This window comes from Clytia hemisphaerica, unplaced genomic scaffold (assembly GCF_902728285.1).
Source record: "Clytia hemisphaerica strain Z4C2 unplaced genomic scaffold, Clytia hemisphaerica genome assembly, whole genome shotgun sequence".
NCBI lineage: Eukaryota > Metazoa > Cnidaria > Hydrozoa > Leptothecata > Clytiidae > Clytia > Clytia hemisphaerica.
Genome location: NW_027104365.1, coordinates 1 through 11,949, shown reverse-complemented (window position 1 = coordinate 11,949; position 11,949 = coordinate 1).

Below are 11,949 nucleotides of genomic sequence, written 5' to 3'. Positions count from 1 at the left end.
AACGGCTCTCCAGCTTTGAAAAGGTAAAAACTGAGAAAAAATGAGCAATTTTCATCCTTTAGGGGGGGGTTGTACTTTTACGGTGTGGACGATTGGCCCTTTTAGTACGGGAAAACGGATTTTAAAATCAGGGGGACAGTATTGGTCGATTTTGTCATTATGCGTATTGAACCTGACAAAACCGAGACGGTGGTAGTTTTTTCAATTTCGGGATTCCAGATTTAGCAAAATTTTGACGGGAAAACGGTATTTCGAACCCTAAAACCTCCTTTATAGGTTGGGGATCGAGCACAAAATTATATCTTGATTTAAAAACAATGCTTATTCATTTTCAGCTCTTCTCATGCCTTGTCGTTTTAAAATTTAATGATTGAAAGTAAACACAATGCCTATTCATTTCTGCTCTAACACAATGCTTATTCATTTCTGCTCTAACACAATACCTATTCATTTCTGCTCTAACACAATGCCTATTCATTTCTGCTCTAACACAATGCCTATTCATTTCTGCTCATGTTAGTGTTTTAATCAAAACGCAATATAAAACAATGCTTATTCATTTTTGGTCTAACACAATGCCTATTCATTTTTGGGCTAACACAATGCCTATCCATTTCTGCTCTAACACAATACCCATTGTGTTCAAACTCTCCTATTCATGTTAACAATAGCCATTCATTTCTATTCATGTTAACAATACCCATTGTGTTTCTATTCATGTTAAACAATACCCATTGTGTTTAAACTCTCCTTTTCTACCTACTAACGAGCGAGGATATAGAATAATTCTCTTTACAGGAGGAGAACACCATCACAAGCTATCAAAAGAAAACACCCAAACAAAATGACACCAACAAAAAGTCACCATTTGCCTCGCTAATGTCAACATCTACCATCACTACTATGGCATCACTACCAAAGATACCAAAGCGAAAACCAGCTTCTACTGCGAATCGTCCATCAACCACCGCACCAAAACCAACTGCCACTTCAGCCAAATCAACTGCCACCACACCCAAACCAACTATTACCACCAAACCAACTATTACCACCAAACCAACTACAACCACATCAAAAGCAACTGCCACCACACCCAAACCAACTATTACCACCTTTGTATCAACCACAATTGCATCTAAACCAATTACCAACGCACCTAAAACAACTGCTACTGCAAACACAAACCCTAATACATCAATAATAACTACGCCACTCGTTACCAATACAAAGATCCACCCTCGCCAAAGCCTCGTTGCTCGGTACACTAATCCCGGCTATAAATTTCATCAACCGATGACCAAGGATAAAGCCATCGACCAATACATCAAGTTTTCTACAAAAATATTGGAAGATATCGATACCCGAAAACGAATGCAAAATCATCTCGACAACGGAACCACACCTAATGGAGTTAAATACCGGGTCACAAGTGAACTATACTTATCTAAGAACATCAGAGATAAATGGGACGAAGTCCTAGACAACACGGCAACAGAGCTCACAAAACTAATTTTCGAACATTATAACGAAGAATTGAATCTCTACGAGCAAAAACTGGTAGAACTTACACCGTTCATTGGAGAACACGAAATACCCACCATTGAAAGCAATGTCATTGAAAGACAGTGAGAGAAAGAGAAAAACTCAAGACAATGAAAATCATCAAAACAAGAGACAAAAGAGAAATAAACAATTTTGACTAGAACCTTGTATACATAATACTACTTTAGAATATACCATATCTCAAAACTACATTACCTACTCTCCCACTGGTTTCTCACCACAATCTGCTTATAACATACTAGAATCTAACAAATCTTTACCTTTTCATCAAAAAAATATTATCAGGAACATTTCGAACATCATACTATCAAAAAACATGAATACTTTGCTTAATAAAGGTTTAACTTTTGTACCTACTCCAAAAATATCTGTAACAATGCTTAACATTTTACCCTCACTACTACGTCTATTTATAAAAATGGCAACTATTTACCACTTCAGAGATCCCATAGGACACCGTCACCCTTTACATGTTAAGTCTGACTGGCTTCCACCAATACCAAAAAATAAAAATCTCATCACTTGTTTTTCGAGAACTTATGCTACTATAGCTAAACACCTAAAATCAATCCAAAAGCTACCACTGACAGAAAACTTGGCACCTGGCGAACGCACAGCTTTGTCTGAGCTTAATGAAAATAGAAATATTGTCATTAAAAAGGCAGACAAAGGAAGTGCAATCGTCATTATGGATAAATGTGAATATTTATCGAAAATTAATGATCACCTTACTGACACACACTCATATATCAAAATCCATGACAAAAATAAACTCGAGGACGCAAAAATATTGATTATTAGCTATCTGGAAACAATTAAAACACATCAAAAAATTGATCAAAAACTCTTTAACTACCTGCTCCCACCTCCTAACCCCAGAACAAGTATTTTCTACATATTACCTAAAATACACAAGACTGGCATCCCAGGAAGACCAATAGTATCTTCTATCGGATCTTTGACGGAGAATATCTCTAAATTTTTAGACCTATGCACGTCACCCATTGTTCCCAAAATTAAATCACACATAAAAGACACAACCCACTTATTAAAAACTATATTAACTGGTAAGAAATTACCGAAAAATACACTGCTTGTCTCACTGGACATCACTTCGCTCTATACAAATATACCGCATCAAGAAGGAATTGACGCATGCCTACACTACATCAATAAATACAGGGATAATATTCCTTCATTTATACCTAATGACACAATTTTAAGAACATTATTTTCTTTTGTTCTTGAAAATAACTACTTTGAATTTGATGACACACTTTACAAACAAATACATGGGACTGCGATGGGGTCCTCTCTAGCACCAAACTACGCCAATCTATTCCTAGGTTACCTAGAAGAGAACAACATACTGAATACACATTACCAACAATTTATCAAATCCTACTTACGCTTTCTTGATGATATATTAATATTATGGAAAGGAAGTAGGTCTACACTTACAGCATTTCTGAAATACATCAATGAGATACACCCAAGAATAAAATTTACCTATACCTCTTCTGAAGCAGAAATAGATTTTCTTGACACGACTCTATATATACACCCTACAAAGGACATACTTCAAAGTAAACCTTATTCTAAACCAACGGACACCAAGACACTTCTTCAATTTGAATCGTATCATCCTATACATACCAAGAAAAGCATCATTTATTCACAAGCGCTGAGATACCGCAGAATAACAAGTGAAAACAAAATACTTAAAAAAGAACTTAAAAACCTAACTGAGATATTTACACAAAGAGGCTACCCCATTCACATTATAAATGACGAAATTAAAAAGCTATCGGACATCTCACAACACCAACTTCTATTCGGAAAACTCAAGAAGAATCGAATCGCAAAGAAACCACAACAACTATCCTCGAGACTCAAAAACAAATCACCAAAACCCAGACGATTGAAACCATCTAAAACATTACCACTGATTATACCATACTCAGAACATTTTAATAACTTCCAAAATCTAATGAGAAAACATTGGGAATTCATAGGGGGGGGTTTCACTTTTACGGTACGACGGTATTGGGCCTTTTTTTCGCCGGTAAATCGGTATTACCAGAAAAAAACGACGGGATTACGGTATTTCATTTTCTACCGGTATCGGTATTTAGGTAATTTGGCTTCTTTTATCGACGGTACTACGGTATTTGACCCAAATTTTTGTCGGTATGACGGTATTTAAGACCCCTGAAAACCCCCCCCCCTTCATAACCAAAGATAAATGCCTGAGGAAACTATTCCCAGACCCACCCTTCATATCATATAAACGTCATAAAAATCTAAAAGACTATCTTATCAGGACTAAATTTCAAGATTAATGGGAGTTGTTACTTCTAATTTAAATTGTACTTTTAATTTCATATCTACTACCTATATTTAATATTATTCCAACAGAATTTAAAAGTATGTTTGAAAAACAACATAAATTATTTACTCATCATACACCTATTCTACTATTTCTTTTCAGACCCTAATTGGCCAGAAACCGGCTTCACGAGGTCCAGTTAATACTTTTTTCTGAAAAACAAGTCGTGAGCTGTCAAAATTTGACATGATTGGATAAAAAAACGGAACATGGTAAAATTTTCGATTTTCAAAAATCAGATTAATTAACCACCATGGTGCAATCTTCAATTTCGCAACGAAAATTGCTAGAACCCCACAGCTATTCTTCTTTTGAAGTAAGCGAAATCACGATATAGAATGTCCAAAAACACAAATGGAGAGTCCCAAATCTCCTCCGTAATGCCTTTAAACTGCAAGTATAAAAGGGCCCAATTTTTTCAGATGAAACACAGCCACCACACTCTATCTATCAGCTACCAATACTGAAGATAAAATACTAACTACTTCACTACTAAAATGTCATTCTGTAATCAAGATCCTTTGAGACTTACAGGTATGACATTTACATTATTTAATAATTACTATATAATGCCATAATGAGGATGCTTAAAAGTATTATAGGATATCCTATGGTACTTTATACAGCATGGCCCACTACCACTCTAAAAGGTTATTGAAGATATCGTTTACTATAAACAATAGCGGGCCGAAAACCTTGGTAGACTTCAACTGATGACCTCATCTAAATGGCAGACATATTAATGATGTGTTTACTCAACCTATATAAATGCTATAAAAACACCATTTACCAAAACTTTACAGGATTATCCTTAGACTTTATCTAGGGGACTTGCTTATCCTGCAAAGGGTATTGCGTTTACATAAAACAAAATTTCCTTTTCTTGTCATAATTCACCGATTTGCATTGACCATGATGATTCTCGCTGTTGATCTATATATTGGGTACAAATTATACAATGCTTCATTGGGCTGTTCCATAAAGTTTCCATACAGAGGGGGAGGGATGGACAAACCTTTTCAAGTGAAAACAAATTTCTTGGAAAAGTGTAGATAGCCCCTGGAAAATGGCAAAATTTGCAAAATAATAATAATAATGATAATAATGTTTTAAAGATTTCCAGGCCACCGTGCAAGCACATGGGCCTCTATAAATCGCTCATACATTGGTTTGGTTTATTACAAAGGTTAACTTCAAACAGATATGCAACAATAGTGACAGTTTCAATCATACTCAAACATTTTCTCTTTCCAAGCTAGACCGAGGTTTTCTTTAAACTCTTGTATTGTAGATGATTTAACTACTTTTTCAGGTAGGCTATTCCACTGTTCAATGCCCCGATAGTAAAGGGAGTTGCTCTGGGGTCCACGGACACCATCGTTCCCGAAAATCCTTACCAGCTCAGAATTATGTGTTCTCATTGGTCTTATTCGTTGGTTAAATTTCTTAGGAACACACGATTTTTCATAGTGATTTAAATGTTTAAAGATCTCAACCATATCACTTACCGCACGCCTATATTTTAGACTTGGGATTCCAATTCTTTGTAGTCAGCTTTCATAACATAGTCGTCCACATGTTTCGACTGTTTTTGTAGAACCCTTGGAAAAAATTCTTTTCATGTCTTAAAGAGAGGATGGACGAACTAAAATCAGTTGTTCACTCCCTGGAAATTCAAGAATAGTTTTTTACCCCCTGGAAAAATGAAAAAAACACTTCTTTAGACTCCCTGGAAATGCTCGTCCACCCCCCTGTATGGTCAGAAAATGGAATGGCCCATTACTCCACCAGATAAAAACGGAAAAGAATTAGCTGTTTTTTTTAAACTTTTTGATTGTCTTTTGACCACATTTGATAAAATGAAAAAAAAACTACCCAATTTGAATGTATTGTACATGATTTTGTCCTCAAATAGATGCCCCCAGCGGTTTTGCGTGAATGTGTGAATGGGCATTTTCGGTTGCATTAATGCGTGAATTGAAAAAAATTGCGTGAACGTGAAAATCCACTTTTTGATTGCTTGATTGCGTGAATGCGTGAATCTGGGCTATTTTGTGTGCGTGAATACGTGAATTTTTCCTTTTTTCCACCGATGATGTGCAGTTTTCCTGATTTTTTTATGAAAAATCGGGTTATTGTGTGAAACTCGAGGAAAATTAGCGTGAATGCGTGAATTTCGAGACAAAAAATTGCGTGATTGCGTGAATTGAGGGTTCGCTGGGGGGGAGAGGGTCATTAATTTTGCAAGAGTCTGAGTTACACATAGCCCGGGGTCCACTTAAAACTTTTTTGATAGACTGGACGGTGCAATTAAGTGGCCCGGTAGTATATGGTAATATGCTTTTGCTTAGGCGGACTGTAAAACAGTCTGCGAGCGCCTGATATTAGTTGTTTTTGGAATGTAAAAACAGTATGAAGCAATGTTTTTATTTGGGAATAAGGGATTGCAAATCTGTTATTGATGTTTGTTTATCATTTTTGATTAAATCTTTCAACTCTAAGTAGTTTTTTTGTTATTTGGATTTTAAACATTCTTTTTCGAAATGGCGACCTCGCCAAACGCTCCGAGTCTACTTCACTGGACTCAGCGTCATCAAAAATAATCAAAAATAAAGTTCAGCCAGAAGTAGACTCTAGTCTAAGTTACACATACCAAGCAATGGAAAATACAGCTTTGTAGATTTTCTACGTTCTCTAGCTGAAGTAAAACATTTCCAGAAATACATTTCTTTCCACGAAGTGTAAAATTCGATATTATCAAAGATTGGTGAGTTAAAATATGCTTCAAAACTAAACATAAAACGAAGAATTTTCTTAAATCTTCAGTCTTCATCTTTATTTTTTGATTTTTGTTCGAATTATTTTTTCGTAGTACTTTTTTGCAAAATTTGTTTGAAACTTTATTTGGACATTTTTATGACAGAATTTTGAATCATCAATTGGTGTTGTTGATAAGTCGAATGAGCTTTCTTGTACACGCTGTTTCTTTTATAAGAATGTACTCTATATAAGAATATGATGAAACTGGCCAATTAACTAAGAATTTTTTTGGTATACCATGGATTTTGGCAACTGAACCTTAGAATGCCAACCTTTTGGCAATTTCTTAACTGTGAATTGCCAATTATCCCCAAGCAATGCTCAAAACCTTCGACACAGCCCCGGTGGAATTTTTTCCGACCCCGGGATAAAATTTTCTATCAAAATTCCAATGGGGATAGAAATTCTATTTCTTCAGGGAGCAAGCCGGGTCTGTGACATACATACCAATTTTTGTTTGAAGTAGGATTGTGTGTCGAATTTCGTTTGGATTTACATTTTAAAATTAGAGAGTTTCCGCAGTCACAACGCCTTCTGCAACGGCAACGTGAAAACGTGCGAAATCGCATATAGGTGTTGAAAAAATCAGCGTTCCCGTTTCATTAAAAAATAAATTTTATTACTGGTAGAAAGACAAGTATTGATTCAAATGTCAGCCTCTTCCTGAGAGAAGTTATATTTTGTGATATCGCAATTTTACTGCTTTATAAAATACTATTTATAATAATATTCATATTCATGATGAAATTTGCCAAAAATTAAGATTATGCTAAGAATATTGAAATTATATATATTATATTAAAATTTGCCAAAAAATTAAGAATATGCTAATATCACGATAGGTAAGAAAACCTAAGAATGCCATTTGCAGAGCAATTTTTAACAGTAAATTGCCAGTTTTCTCCCCAGTGAGGCTAGAAACCTTCACAAAAATGCCATTTTTCACTTCAGATCTGTATTCTTGTTAAATTTTGGTTGAGTTTCGACCTTAACCTAAGAAAATAACCTAAGAATATTTTAGGATGATTTTCCCCAAAAAGTTAAGAGTATCCATGATGAAATGCAAAACACCATTCTTTTAAAAAGAAAAAATGTGTAGATCAGTTCCCAGCCGGGGATAAAAATCGTCAAGAGGTATAGAATTAAAAAAATTTATACATCTACTTATTTTGTAGATTTTCTAGAGAGACTGGCCTGCACGGTCAAGTTTTTAAAAGAAATACGCTAGTTCAAACTTTAAAGGCTTATATCTCCGGATCTGCGTGAACCTGCCTGAATGATAAAAAGGTGCTCAGTAGTAAAACTTCAAATTAATTCGCTAGAGGACAGAATCAAGTAAAGCAGGGCCAATTCTGGAGGTTCCTGGATCATTCGTTGACCAAAAATGGTCAAAAATAAAACGGTCAAATTTGATTTTTGACAAATTTTTGAATTTTTGGCTTAAAATCTCGCTGGAAACACTCACTTTTGATTTTTTTTTGCTTGACCATGAAACCCAATCCAATTCCTACGATTTAGACCAAAAATGACGATTTCTAGCTCAAACTGGGGCATTACAGGAGGTCTTCGCCCTCCTACACAGCCCATGTCTAGTATGCTCGTCATTGGTACTTTAAGTGTTAAAATGGAAATTTTTCATTCCCAGGAAAAGATTTGCATTTCCGGTAATTCAATCATAAAGTAAACTTTTTTTCATTCAAACTTCTATAATTCGAAATTAGTGATTCCTTTAAGATCGAATTAGAGAAAGTCAACTGTATTTATAACCTGCGGCTATTGCGTAACACAGTCTGCAAAATCTGAAGACAAATAACGCTTTTACTCGAAGTTTTATGTGCTTGTTACTAGACCAGCTCAATTGGGAGGGGTCAGGGAAGAAGAAGAGGCTGACACAAAGGTCATTCTTCATTGTAACCATGCCCTCAAGGAAAATTCCAAATCCATTGCTGTTCTCCGATCACCTTCTTCAGATACTGATATCTTCATTCTCGCCGCATGTCTTTTAAATCCTTCAAAAATTTACCTTGATTATGGTAAAGGTAAACAACGAAAGGGATTTTGGTTGAATAAGCTTGGTAAAGATGTTGAAAAGTATCGTACTTTCCTCATTGGTTTCCATGCCTTCACTGGAAACGACTATGTATCTTCATTTTTTAAGAAAGGGAAATCAACCTGCTAGAAAAAAATGAAGAAGAATCGAAATTTTCGAGGGGTAAATCACTAAAAATTAGGTGTACGAGATTTTGATTTCTTTTTCATTTTTGATTTCTTTTTGATTTCTTTTTGATTTTTGATTTTTTTTTGATTTCTTTTTGATTTTTGATTTCTTTTTGATTTCGTTTTTTTTTGATTTCTTTTTTTTTGATTTTTTTTTTGATTTCTTTTTTTTGATTCTTTTTATTTTGATTTCTTTTTGATTTCTTTTTGATTTTTGACTTCTTTTGATTTCTTTTTTGATTTCCTTTTGATTTCTGATTCTTTTTTTATTTCTTTTTTGATTTCTTTTTGATTTTTTTGATTTTTTGATTTTTTGATTTTTTTTTGATTTTTTTTTTTTTTTTTTTTGATTTCTTTTTGATTTCTTTTTGATTTCTTTTTGATTTTTGATTTCTTTTTGATTTCTTTTTGATTTTTGATTTCTTTTTGATTTCTTTTTGATTTTTCAAAAAGGTGTACGTGATTTTTTTCAGTGACTATCCACGCGAAACATCGATCAATGTCGTCCGGGCCAATTTCTTTGAAAAGAAGTACACCAAAACTGGGAAGATTATTGATATGGCACTTCTTCCCCCTTGTCAGTCAGTTTTGATACTTCACACAAAAAGGGCAAATTATGTTTCCAAATTATGGAAGTGTCGTCTTTAACAAGCTGGCTGGACCATGCTGACATTGCTGACAACGGTTGGTCTCCTGATGGTTCAACAGTTTGGGTAGAGGATGTGTTTCCGAAAGAAGTCGAAGAGATCTTGTGTGACGCAACATATATAATAGTTGACGAAACTGAAGATGGAGAAGACGAGATATCTGACTTGGAAGAATCTGATAGTGACTCAGAACCTGATGATAACTTAGACAGTTCTGATGATGAATCCACTTGAATGTGAGTGGCAACGGTTTTATTAAACTTTCAATGACAATATGTGATCGACGATGTAAAAATAATAGATAACCAACTTGCCTTGATTCTCAAAAAACATCCGTGTTACGGTTGTAAAAATATTAATGACATTTTGCATCGTAAAAAGTGCAATTAAATAAAAACTTGCTTCATTTGCAACCTTCTATTGGACATTGTTAACCGGTTACTTTTTCGAAGCGGGCTACACGACTTTTTGAGCAATGCAATTAGCTCTTTTCGCATGACGACGGGCCTACATTGTCCAGAGTTGCCCGTCGTTAGGAAAATTCATTGTGACGTCACTTTTTCAAAGGAAAATGAACAATGCGTTGACATCATTTCTCTCATTTTTTATTTCTGACGTCAGAAATTATAGCAATTTTTTATCTCTTTTTGCTTGTTTTTTCTGCTTTATTTCGCTATTTTTCCTGGATAAAGTGCTAAAAATCAATCGAAGCTGAAGGAAACGGTTAACAAATACAATAATGACCGGTTTTCTTCGGGCTGTACTGAAAATATTGCCTTCGGTCAACGCAACAACCTCGCAAGCTCGGTCGTTACTTGACCTCGGGCAATATTTCTCAGTACAGCCCTCACTAACCGGTCATTATTGTATTAGAATCAATCACGTGATGTATATTTTTCCAAAATTTGGGTTAAATAAAGGGTATTTTCCTATAGGCAGCCTCACAGAAGGAATTTTTTAATTAGATATTATTGTTCTATAAACATTCATCTGTTTATTTTGTATCAGGCAACCTTCATGCACTTTTCATTCGTGATTTATCGCACTTCAAATCGCACATATATTTTTCAGATAACAGCATTTTATGAGCGTTTATTTATCCAGAAGAAGATTAAGTGATATCAGGCCGATCCGTAGTCAATTTGTCTAAAAATTGGTACCTTTATCTTTTGAACAAAATTCCAAAATTTGCAGTAAATAACAATTCAAATTTTCTATCAATTCAGTGGATGTCAAAAAGTGTGTCAAAATCTAGCTAAAAGCATAACACACACTGCACACAGAGCTTTTTAAAGGAGTGCTCATTTCAATAGGAAAACAATGGTTGCTCTCTTGGGAGAAGTGCCTTCTAGAGGTAGTTGGTTATCTATTATTTTTACTTCGTTGATGTGATGTTATAATTCAACTAATTTTTGTTATTGACTTGAAGCACAATACTTTTTTATTACTTTTCTTCCAACCGAAATATTCAAAATACCCCGCTGAAAATTAACATTTTCCGCGGAAAATTGGCAATTTTCTGAATTTTACCCCCGTCTTTTTCATTTTAAAGAGCCCCACAACACAAAGAGTAGCATATTAGATCTTATTGATATATTTACCAGCCTCAAACATCATTTGCAAAGATTTAGAGCGATAAAAAAGGGAGATATTGCAGAAGAATGCACATTTTTCGCTAGAAATAACAGTTTTCTGTTATTTTACCCCCGTTTTTTTCAATTATAGTGATCCAGGGGGTCCATATATTGTTTATTAGGAACATATCTATTGTACTTTATTGTTTTATATTGTTTTTAGTCATTTAAGAAATCTCTTGGAGCTCAAAGAGCCAGATCTAAGCCAAAAAATGGCGTTTTTGGGGGGTTTCGTACATTTTACCCCCTGTTTTCTTTTATACAGACCCCCTTGAATAAAAATTTTGAAATTTTTTTTTCTTGACAATTTTGCACCTATTGGGAAGACATCTGGAAAATTTCATGTAATTTTGACAAATATTTACTTCTCAGTCATGTTTTGAAAATATTAGGTGATTTTAGATGCAAGCAAAATCCCTTATAAAATTGATTTTTGTGAAAAAATACCCTCAAAACAGTGGTCTCTGGTCACTTATTGCCACCACTAGAGCCCGTTTACCATCCCATTCCTAAAAATATAGGTCTTTAGCAACCTATAATTAGCTGGAAAATTTCGCCCCACTTGGGGGACCCTGACCCCCCCCCCCCAATTGACCTGGTCTATACTGCATGGCAATTATTTCTAATTGGTTCGAATTTATATTGACACAAAAAAAGTTATCAGCTGTAAATTGTAAAG